Source organism: Aedes albopictus, chromosome 2 (genome assembly GCF_035046485.1).
Source record: "Aedes albopictus strain Foshan chromosome 2, AalbF5, whole genome shotgun sequence".
Taxonomy (NCBI): Eukaryota; Metazoa; Arthropoda; class Insecta; order Diptera; family Culicidae; genus Aedes; species Aedes albopictus.
This window is the reverse complement of record NC_085137.1, coordinates 90,044,731-90,056,523: the sequence shown is the minus strand read 5'-3', so window position 1 is coordinate 90,056,523 and position 11,793 is coordinate 90,044,731. Positions and strand designations below refer to the sequence as shown.

The following is an 11,793-nucleotide window of genomic DNA, read 5'->3' as shown; positions in this document are numbered from 1 at the left end:
ACGTAACGATTTTCGACTATTTTTGATTCCCCCCACCCTCATGTAACAAATAGTAACAAATGTGAGACCTCCCGAAAAGTTCCAAAAAAAGTTCATAATTTTTCAATCAAAGTGATGTTTTGAAAAAAAAAAAACAGACATTGAAATTTTAATTTTTGTGTTGATTAAATTTACTCAAATATTTTAAACCTTAAAAATTGTAAAAAATACTTCGTGTTACGTAACTTGCCCATGAAGCATCCCACCCCCCTTATTTAACATAACATAAAATAAAACGGTGTGCGAACCCCTTACCCCCCCCCCCCCCCCTTAGCGCGTTACGTTATACTGGTATCAAACGATGTAGGTACTACCGTAAAAAATAATATACAAGAAAGTTCACCCTTCACCCTGTCGGTCACACAAATTGACAAAAAAAAGTGTGGTGTTGCGCGAAAAAAAAAAGAGCATTTAGTTCGCCACTGGACTATTGTACTAGTTTTTACGAGTTCGAAAACGCAAATAAAAGTGCGCGATTGCAACAAACCAACTCGATATCTTCAGATCATAGATTGAAGAAATAGTGCGCCGAAGACATCAACTTGATTTGATGCAATCACGCATTTTTATTAACTTCTTCGCACTTATGAAGACTGAATGCACAGTCCAGTAGTGAACTGAATGCGGTATATCACATATTGAACGAAAAGAGATGAACCAGCCTAGGGCTGAAAATCTCTATAATAAAGTAATAATAATAATAATAATATTGAACAAATCCTGGAGCAGCAGAAACACATTTATTCAAGTCGAAATAACGATTTTGTTTCGAGAACGGAAGGAATTCTTGCGGGTGAGTTTTATTTTCTTTCCACTATTCATATTTCTAATAGGATTGTTTCTCTTGCAGACTCTGGACAAAATCAAACTCAAAAATATGAGAGAATTCCACAAAAACTGTGCTGGAAATTTAGAAATCAACGACTCTTCAGCTCTGTGCCAGCAAGTTTGAGCCCTGATAACGTAACATGAACATTAGGTAAGTTTAAATTAATTTCGACAATAACTATCGAAGTTGAAAGTGTTATTTTTTCATTTAGATTTTTTTTGTTCGAGCGAGTTCCTACGATGGAAATCTCGGTGCAAGCATACGGGAAAGATGCGGACATTTGAGCATGGGGTGCACCGTGGAGGCACGTGCCTGGAATATCTTCGTATGGAGTTTGAAATGAAGAGCTAAAATAACATTGTCGCGGAAGATAAATATTGATGAACTTCGCTGTGTATACGAATTCTAAATTTAGAAGTATTTAGCATTAAGACAGCTAAAAAACTAATAAACTATATTTTTGTTCATAATTTCAACTACTTAATCATAGTTTTGTTCATAATTTAGATTTAATACATTTTTCTCACATATTCGGTGACAAAATTAAAATTACAAAAAAATGTTCACATTGAAATAAAATGAACATATCTTACTGCGGTTGGCTTAACGATGTTTGTTAAATATTAATATTTAGTTATTTTCCTAAGATATCTACGCTCCATAAGCTTTTATTGTTAGATATTTGACTTGAGAAAAATATTGTAAAACAACAATAGAGAACAGATGCTGAAAACAGCTAAAATGGAACCACCGATAGTTGATACATTTAATAAATAAATTTTCTTAGCTTAATCTTTGAGAAAAAAAATGAGAAAATTACAACAAGTGTTTGAACGTGAGTATTTCACAATATAATACAATATAATATTCGGTTGAACGATACGTGTTAATATTTCTATTTTGTATCTTCAAAGGAAATCTGGAATTATCAGCAAAACAAATGAACGACCCGTTTTACTGAAGATTTGTACCAGTTGTATTCTTCTGCAAAAATAGAAATACCTTTGGTTTGAGGTAAAATTATCATGATAAACCTTAAGTTCACATTACTAAAGATAAATTGTCTTTTGCAGATCCACAAGGTCAACGGCTGAGGAATAGAATAAAAATCCCATCGGGTAAGGCCATGTTTTCCGCCTTCATGCTACAAGAGCAAAACACAGCTTTCAGATAGGATAATTAAGAACACAAAATAAATAAATAAAAAAAAACAATGGATTGTTAGTGAATAAAATATTGCTATTTTCTGAGCATAACGTAACTTTATTGCGTTTCAAATCCTTTGTTTCGATGGTTAAACAAACAAAACAGTTTTAATTTCCGTGGATAGAATGACAGTTCCATCGATAAAATGACAGTTCATCCCGATTAAAAAAATCTCCATACAAACTTTAAATGCATTTTAAAAATAGTTCCCGAGCACTAAAAATGATGAAATTTTGGATTTCGACTAATTTTTGAACGGAGATTCCGATTATTAAATAATTTGGATGCCCCTAAAGAACCCAATTATGAATAAAACTAATAATGGAAGCACAATTTTTGTATTATTTTAAAATCATCATTATGAATGTAATAAAAATATTTTTCAACTATTAAAAAAAAAAACAGTACTTTTATTTTTGATCGTATGACAACCATTGAAATGATTTTTTTTGCGAGCACTTTTATCTTTCAAAAACAACAATCCAATATAAAATCTATAAATATCCATATAAATACAAGGTGTTAGGTTCATGAGTGCAAACTGTTTAAAGGGTGATAGAGGACCATAAATGGTCCTTCTAGCTCTTATTTTAAATGTGCGGCACAGTGCGCAAAAAGTGCTTACCATGACAGTTGCAAATTTATGATCTGAAATGCGATGTTTAAATCGAAATTGCAAGAAAACGATAATATCCCAGACAGACATGTGATACGAGTGTGATTCCTGTACAACGGTTTGCAGTGTCAAGAAAATTCTAACGAGACTGATTTGAACCGAGAGAATTTCCAGTATGGCACTCATTTCAAGCGCAATTGTACAGTGATTCTTGTATCACATGTGTGTCATAAGTATAAGATAGAAATTTGATGTCAAATTGTAGAGTGGAACATGGACCACAACTTTGCCAAACAAAGAATTTTAAATTATTATGCATTTTTCAAAGATAATAGACAAAAACAAATTAAAACACACTACTTTTGAGCTATTTGCTCTAGGAAACTTAGTTATTTAACTAAACCATTTGATTCAAAGATGCCATTTGATAGAAAATTCAATAATCTTTCAAATAAGGGTAAAAAACTGCGATAAGTTTGACAATTTTCAAGTTATAGCCAGTTAAGGCAATAAGAGTCAAAAACATGGGAATTTCAATTACTACGAAACGGTTGAGATTTGACCATATGCGTAGAACATTTTTTTCACTATTTATGGTCCTCTATCACCCTTTAAAAAGTTTGCACTCAGGAACCTAACACCCTGTATAACAACTGAAGTTTTTGACAGTTGAATCTCCAGTTAGCCTAGTTGATCACCAAACTGATGGGGTTGGGTTCAATCTCCGATACAGTCGAAAGATTTTATCGACTTCCCTGGTAAAGTGTATTCTTGTGCAAAGAAAGCTCTTCAATTAAAAACTGCGAAAGTGCTAAAAAACAGTTGCTCAAAACAGTAAAAGAGTAGCAAGTCAAGTTCCAGTGAGAACGTAAAGTCACAAATAAGAAGTTTTTGACAGTTCGTTTGGTTGCATAATTCTCCCAGCAAGTATATGTATAAAGTGATTTTTTGCAGAACTCTGGATTTAACCAGAGATTTTATTCCTCTTCTAGGTTGATGCAACTAGCGTGACTGGAAGGGAGAGTGACGTCAATGTCAAAATTGCAATTATCTATGCATACAAATTCCCGTTCCAAACGAGCAGGAGACATGTCAAAATTGGAACATCACGCCACTCTCCCTTCGAGTCACTCTAGATACAACAAGGAAGCTTAATTTTTTCCGGAGACATTCGTAAGATATGGAAAACAAATTTGTTCAAATCTTCGTAATTTTAATTTCAATTGTTGTTCTTCACGGCTCATTAAAAAAACTGTCAAACTGATACGTAAGGTGCCTTTTTAGTGTATTCAATTATGTTTGACAATTTATTAATACAGGTTGCAAGTACTGGTTCTCTGAAAGTCATTTAGGTCTTTTAGTTACCATTGTTAGTTATTCTCTAGAGTAGTTCTCTGAAGGAACTCCCGAAACAGTCTATTTGGATATGTCCGTATAGGTAAATTTCCGATTCTTTGAAAAAAAAAACTTGGGAAGAAATCTACGTAGGAATCTCAGGCGTAATTCCAAAAAACAAAAACCTATGAAGAAATGTATGAAGACTTATCTAAGGGATTTCTAGAAGAATGCTTTTTTTAGCAATTTCTGGATTAAGCCCGCTAGAATTTTCTGAGAGAATTTTCTAAGGAATCTCTGGACAAATTTCCAGACACATTCTCCAAAAAATTCTGAAAAAAATATTTTTAAATATTTTTAATATTTTTAATAATAATATACAAAGCAATCTCTGTAGAAAATCTCGATAAAATTCAGACAATAATCTCTAGACATTGAAGACATCTTTAAATATAAATCTCTACAAGAAAACAAAGGGATCTGTAGGAAAATTCTTAAAAGACGAATTTTCGATATAATCTACAGGGCGCGTGCGATATTTTTGCACTAAATCATATCGTAATCATAAAACACGTTTTAAAAATAATTCGACAATAGATCTATACTTAATGATTTTTTTTCGCTAACAATTGTGATTATTTCAATGATTTAGGAAGAAAAAAGTGGTCCTAATATCGATAACATTTTTTGAACGATCCTCAGAACCGCTGCAAGTCCGTTTTGGTGTTGTTCTCTATATTTTGGTCAACAATTGTGACCAAACACATCGTTATGTGTGCCGTTCAAAAAATATCCCATAAATTTGAAAAAGAGGTTTCTAGAAGACGAAAATGCGAACAACTTGAGTATAAATATATGGAGCAGCTGCATACTATCTGCATTTTCTCAGCTGTCAAGAACGCTATGAAACTGATTTTTTCAGTGTAGTTGGGGGATTCCATAGGCTTGTTACCTACAAAAAACTACATAGCTGGAATGGAAGATAGCGGAGAAATAACTGGAAGAAGTCGGAAATATCCTAAGTCGTACCAGCTCAATTTGCTGTTTTAGACTCCCATAAGCTAAGTACAGCACAAATTTGAGCTGAATTGATAAGGTCTTAGGTATCGCTCGACTAGTCTGAAGTTTATATGGTAAAACTGGTACAAATATGTGCAGGAATGGCATAGTTTTAGTTTTCTGCCACTAGATGGCACTGGAAGCGTTCAATAACCCTTATTTTTAGTATTATTATAGGGAATTCTATGCGGAACATCTTTGTTGAAGACCGCTAAGTGATCCGATGCTTGCTAAAAAAAAAGTTGTACCCTAGACTTAGTGTATCGAAAAAAAACAACCAGTTTTTATTGATGCTATTCGATAATGTGTTAAAATCACCACGTCAAAATTATTTAAATTATAATTTTTGAAGCATATCTGTATCATTACGTCTCGTGTATCATTTTCGGGCTTTTACACATTACATTTTACTGATTTCGTCTAATTTACACAACAAATAGTAGAACCCGAAATGTTATTGGGCGCGCTAGTGTAAAACATAGGATCTGAAAATATTTTCTCATACCACCACGTTTTTGATTATTAATGGTTTTATATTTTTCACAGTTCACTAGAAATATGGTGCATTTGATGATGTGGGATTTATATTTTTGTTGCAACCCTTTGATGAAATATTCCTGTTTGAAGGTTAGTGCAAAATTACCGCACGCACCCTGTATGGAACGTGGGATTCTCAGAAGTAATTTCCTGAAGAATCTCTTGAGGAATTATAAAAAATGGAATTTGTGGAGGAATTCCCGGAACGTATCAGCATCAGGAGGGAATTCCAAAAGAACCTCTGAATAAATTTTTGGGGGAATATTTGAAGGAATTCTTAAAATATTCTGTGGAGAAAATATCTAAGGAATCTGTGGAAAAATTCCAAAAGGATCCGTGGACTAATTTTCTGTATAATCTACAGAGGAAATTTCGAAAAAACCACTTACGGAAAAAAAATCTTGGAGTATTTAGGAATCTCAGTAAGAATAAATGAATCTCTAGAGTAATTCTATCAGAAAGCTCTGGAGAAATAAAAAAAATGTTTTTTTGGGCAATTCTTTAAGGAATCTGTGGACTAATCTTCAAATGCAAATTTCACGTTAGTTATTTAAGTTTTTCTAGAATAGCTCCGTCATTTACCTGTTGACGAATAAATAAATGTAAATGAATCTCTGGATGAATGCCCTAAAGAATCTCTGCAGTAAATCCCCTTATGATTCTCATAAGGAATTTCTGAAGAAAGGTTCTTGAATGATTTCTGCAGAAATCGGAACAATCTGTGGAGGAATGAACAAAGGAATTTGTTAGGATAAAGTCCTGAAGGAAAAGGCGAGTTTTCAAAATAAACTACAGAGAAATTTCCGAAATAATCTGTGTGCCTAAGTAATATGTGGTGAAATTTCCACAGGAACGTTTGGAGAAATTTCCGAAAGAATCTCTGGACGAATGAACGAAAAAATCTCTGGAGTATCTCTATCAGAAACTATCTATATACATTACCTAAGGGACTTCTAAAGCATTGAACCAATGTGTTCAATGAATTCTAGAAGAAATCTGTGGAGCAATTTTATAATGCATCTGTAGAGGAATCGCAGAAAGAAAACTCAGGGGGCATGAACGAAGAAATCTCTGGAGAAATTCATGGTTTAAAAAGAAATTCCGAAAGAAGCTCTAAATTAAATTTGATAATTTGAAGTATTTCCAAAGGTTATCTCTGGAGGAATTTGTCAGAAAATGCCCAAAACAGGATTTGGAAGAATTATCGAAATTATTTCCGGAGAAATTCCCGAAAGAATTCCTGCGGGAAAGAGCAAGGTAAATTGTGGAAAATTCGTGAATGAATCTGCGCAGGTATTTTTGAAATAACGTCGGCGTTAAGTCCCGTAGGGTTCTCTCAAAGGAATTTGTAGGAAAAATCCTTAAAGCTCGTGAAAAAATTCTCGTAGCAATTTCTGTGGAAATTCTCGAAACACTGTTTGGAAAAAGACGTTCTAGAAGAAATACCTAAGAATTTGTGGGAAAATTCTTAAAAGACGAATTTGTGATAAAATCCGAGGAGAAGCTCCCGTAGGATTGTGTCGGGTTATTTCATAAAGAATCATTAAACCAATATAAAAAAATATCTCTGGGAAATTTCAGGAGAAAATCAGCAAGAACCTGTGAATTAAATTGTAAAGGAATATTAAAAAAAAAACCCTGAAATAATCTCAGGAAAAAAGAACGAAGGAATTTGTGGGAAAAGCTGTGGAGTTTTTTTTTTTCGAAATAATCTCAATGGGGAATTATAATATTTAGGCATATATGTATATAATATATATAATAAAATCTTTTAATAATCTTTGGGGGAATTTCCAAAAAATATGTGGATGATGGAACGAAACAATCTGTGAATTCATTCCTCCACAGATTCTTTCTTATATTCCTCCATGATACCTTCAGGAAGTTACCACAAATTATTTTGTTTATTCCGTATAAATATACCTATAGAGATTTCTGATCATTTAGTTGTTCTGAAGGAATTTCTGAAGAATAATAATAAGTTTTTGATACATTTCCGAAGAAACTTATTGAACGAAACATTTTTTTAGAAAAAAAAATCTACAAGGAATATGTGCAGCAATTCTCAGATTAATCTCTGGATGAATTTCTGTAAAAAAAATCCCTGGATAAATTTCTGGAGCAATTTCAATAAAATCTAAAAATAATCTTATGAACTATCGAATTAATCTGTGGAAAAATTTCCATACGAATCATTGCAAAAACATCTGGATATGTAAAAAAATTGTCTGGAGTATTTTTTTCAGAAATCTCTGGATATAGGGTATTGATTCCCTTATTAAGCATGTGGCTTCCATTTTCATTCTACTAAAAACAAAGGATTGAAGCGCTGTTTGTTTCCTTTCTTATTTTTGTATTTTCTGTTATAAGTGCATGAAACCAAAAAGAATGGAATCAATCGGTGCCGTAATCACTAGGATGGATATGGGAGCATGAGATTACTTATGGCACTCGTACCCTATTACCGAGAGAAATGAACGAACAAATTCTTGAATTAATTTTCAAACCTCTGCTGGAATTCCCCAAAAAAAAGATCGATGAAGGCATGAACGTAGAAAGCCCTGGAGAAATGTCCAAAGAAATTCCTGGATGGAATCTGGATCAATTACTGGACAATTACTGGATCAAGCCCCCCCAGCTCAAAATAATGAGGTATCCCTGGAATTTCTCAGGAGAAAATCCCAAAAGAACCTCTGAACAAAATTTTGAAGGAATATTCCAAAGAATTCATGAAGTACTCTCTAGAAGAACGAAGTAATTGGTGGGAAAATTCCAGATGGAATCTGTAGCTGCATTTTCGAAATTATCTCAACAAAAGTTGTTTAGAATTTCTTTAGAAATGTATGGAACAAATCCTGGAGAAATTTCCATAAGAATCTCTGAAGAAATGAAAAAATACCTACAAGGAATTCGAATGAATTTCTGGAGAAATAATCAAAGAGGGAAATTCTTCAAGGAATCTGTGGAACAATTCTTAAAATTAATCTCGATAGTAATCTCTGTATTAAAAGAATCTCTGGAGAAATTTTCCTTGGAATCTCTGTAGAAAATTCTGAAAATATCTCGACAAATTTCTAGAGAAACCCCTGAAGTATTGCAGGAGAAACCCGAAAGACCCTCGAACAAAATGTTGACTGAATATTCGAAAGAATAAAATAAAATACTCTGGGCAAATAATCGAAGTAATTTGTGGGAAAATTCCAAACAGAATCCTATGGAAAACTTTTCGGTATAACCTCCAGAAGAACTCATGAAAGAATCGTTTGAAAAAATTACGGATCAAATTCTGGAAAAATATCCGAAAGAATATCTTGAAGAATGAATGAAGGAATATCTGAAGTAATTTTCTCAGAAATCTTTGGATAATTTTTAAAAGTAATTTCAGGATAAATGAACCAAGAAATATTTTGGGAATGTCCTGAAGGACTCTGTGAAACAATTCTCAAATGAATATCTGGAGGAATTCCCGAAAAAATCTGTAGTAAGTCCCTTAGGATTTTCTGTGGAGGAATTCCCGATAAAAAGGTCTCTAGATGTATTTCAGTAAAAATCTCTGGAGATAATTCTTTCAGAAATCTCTCGGACCAAAGTGTATGAGCCAGAGTGAGCGGTTTCAATATGTAAATAAGCTGCACTGTACATACTGCACAGTTCTTTTGTGGAATGCCAACCCTGCTGGAGGATTGAATACAACTATTTTATTGATAAAATCTTGAAGAACCACAGATTCCTAGCAATTCTCAAATTAATCTCTGGATGAAAAAAAATCTTTAGCGGCATGAACTAACTATTCCCAAAAAATCTCTAGAGGAAATCCCGAAATTCATTTAGAGGTATTTGTAAATTAGTAAAATATGTGGAGGAATATACAAAGAATTTGTGGAATCCCAGAAAGAGTTTGTGAACGAACTATCGAAATAATCCAAGGAAAATTTACCAAAGGAATTTACGAAGAATATCTGGAGAAATAAACGCAAGAAGCTCTGGAGTAATTCTTTCAGAAATCTCTGGATGCATTCCTGAAGCAATTTCTGGAAAAAATATTATATTTTTTTAGGAAATACTTGGAGTACAAAAGAACTTCTGAATAAATTTTCGAAGGAATATTAGTAGGAATTTTTAAAATAATCTCTGAAGACATAAACTAAGGAATTTTCGCAATAATTTCCGAATGAATCTCTGGAAGAACGGACGAGGTAATTTGTGTAAACATTTTTTAATGAATCCGTGAACGAATTTTTTAAATAATTTCTGGATCAGTTCCACAGGATTCCCTGAAGTAATTTCCTAAGAAAACTCTGCAGAAAATCCTTGTGCAATCATTGGAAAATTCTTAAATGAATCTCTGGAGAAATGAACTAACGAATATGTGGGAAAACTTGGAGGAATATTCGAAGAAATCTCTGTAGGAATTTTCAATAAATGAAATACGAAAAACAAATTAAATACGAATTTAGCTACATGTTTATATACATAGGGCTTCATACTATCGACATCTATCTCCAGCAACATCTCTTGCAACTCCTACACCCGGGCGATCGGTAGCGTAACCACCGGCCCTATCGTTTTGAATGGCACCGACCCATCATTAACCCGCACCGCCTTCTGGTACAGTTCCTCTGGCTCCAGCCGCAGTTCGCGTCACCAGCACCCGATCGATAAACTGGTAGTCCTGCAGCTTCTGTTCCATTCGGTATTTGGTCCACTGCTTTTCCAGCAGGACCAGACTCTCAAGCACTTCGGGGCTCATCTTCACTGCGGTTCGTTTGCGTTACTTCTGTTCGTCGATCAGCTTCATCGGAACCTCCAGCTCTCCGACCGGTTTTTGCTGGCATTTTTCTTCAGCCGGCGGATTTGCTTCTCCAGAAGTTTGCACTTTCGCTCTTCGCGTTGCTTCAGGACTTGTAGGTTGATTTTCTTCCTTTTCTTCAGCGGTTCCGCGCACAGAACGGGCGTGATACGCCGTGGTCGTCCTAGAAAAACAGCAAATGAATAATGAAATTTGATTTATTTGGAATCACTTTCTACCGCACCTTAAAATTGCATTTTGTAAATTCTAATTAAAAGCACTATTTCAAAGGTTATTACCTCAAAGTTCCCGGAATTCCTTCATCTGGTTCTTGGATATGAACCTCCGGTTCAAGCTGTAGTTGAAATTGCTGGAGGTGATCTCCTCGGGCGTTTGCGATCGGCGAGTTTTTGGATGCGCTCCACTAGTGGTTCCTCCCTCGACGAATACATTTCCCTCCAGTGGAACAGTCACTGGCCGGTTGGTTGCGGGTTTCCTGGCGGGACATGCTTTGGTTGCTATCTGCGGAACCGACACTGGAAGTCCACATTTCACATTTGAGAGATTTTTCTATCTGCTATCATTAACCACTTAATTATCACTTAATTCACTTGTTTACATCTAGCTCCCATCCAAGGCGGAAGTAAAGTTGGCTAGTGAAAATCCAACCATGCTCACTACCACAACTTTACTTCCACCGTGGATGACAGCTAGATGTAAACAAACCAGCATAAATATAATGCCTAACCGGGGTCTAACAGCCCAGTGCAAAATATGCCTAACGTTAGGCTCACGTTAGCCAAAACATACCTAACAAAGGGTCGAGCTCGAAAATATGCCTAACAAAAGTGTGTCATATTAGCCTGAATTTTGTCGAACCTGAGCCTAACGTGAGGGATTTTGTTAGCCTAACTGTCTCACCGGTTTGTCTTACATTAGTCTCATGTGACCCTAACCTTTCTTGCTGGGCCCCGATACCCATCAACTGCCTGCGCATCCAAATCGAAACCATTTGCTACGATTTGCTGTGGCTTTCCATGTAGGTTTCCAGTTCCACCCATGTCCGGATTGCGGTTGGCTTCGAGTTACACCGCTGCTAGTTGGATTGACGCCTGATTGAGGCAATATAAGAATTGCGCAATTTTCTCCGGACCCTTTTCCACTAGCATTCAGCGTATGACGTCCGGTGATTTATATGTGTAGCAGAGCAAAGCCGGTATGATAAACTTGAATTATGAGCCCGCTGGTTTGTGATCTCCCCTTTTCGCGCTGTTTCAAACTGCAATCAATCTAATCCGGTGACGTGTTCGGTTTGGTGGTGTACGTGCGTGATTGTGTGTGTGATGAACCCTCCCTTTTTTATATTCGGGCATATTTGTACAG

The 11,793-nt window shown here is 35.0% G+C and overlaps 1 long non-coding RNA gene and 1 pseudogene across 1 annotated transcript; one reads left to right on the top strand and one right to left on the bottom strand.

The window, feature by feature from the left end:
- Positions 1 to 1,236: 1,236 nt before the first annotated feature.
- On the top strand, positions 1,237 to 5,342 carry LOC134288968 (uncharacterized). Its single transcript, XR_009998192.1, has 2 exons — positions 1,237 to 1,882; positions 1,942 to 5,342. It is a non-coding gene; the product is annotated as an uncharacterized LOC134288968 (long non-coding RNA).
- Positions 5,343 to 7,857: 2,515 nt separating this feature from the next.
- Positions 7,858 to 10,622, bottom strand: LOC134288967 (large ribosomal subunit protein mL40-like; annotated as a pseudogene).
- Between the last annotated feature and the right edge of the window lie 1,171 nt (positions 10,623 to 11,793).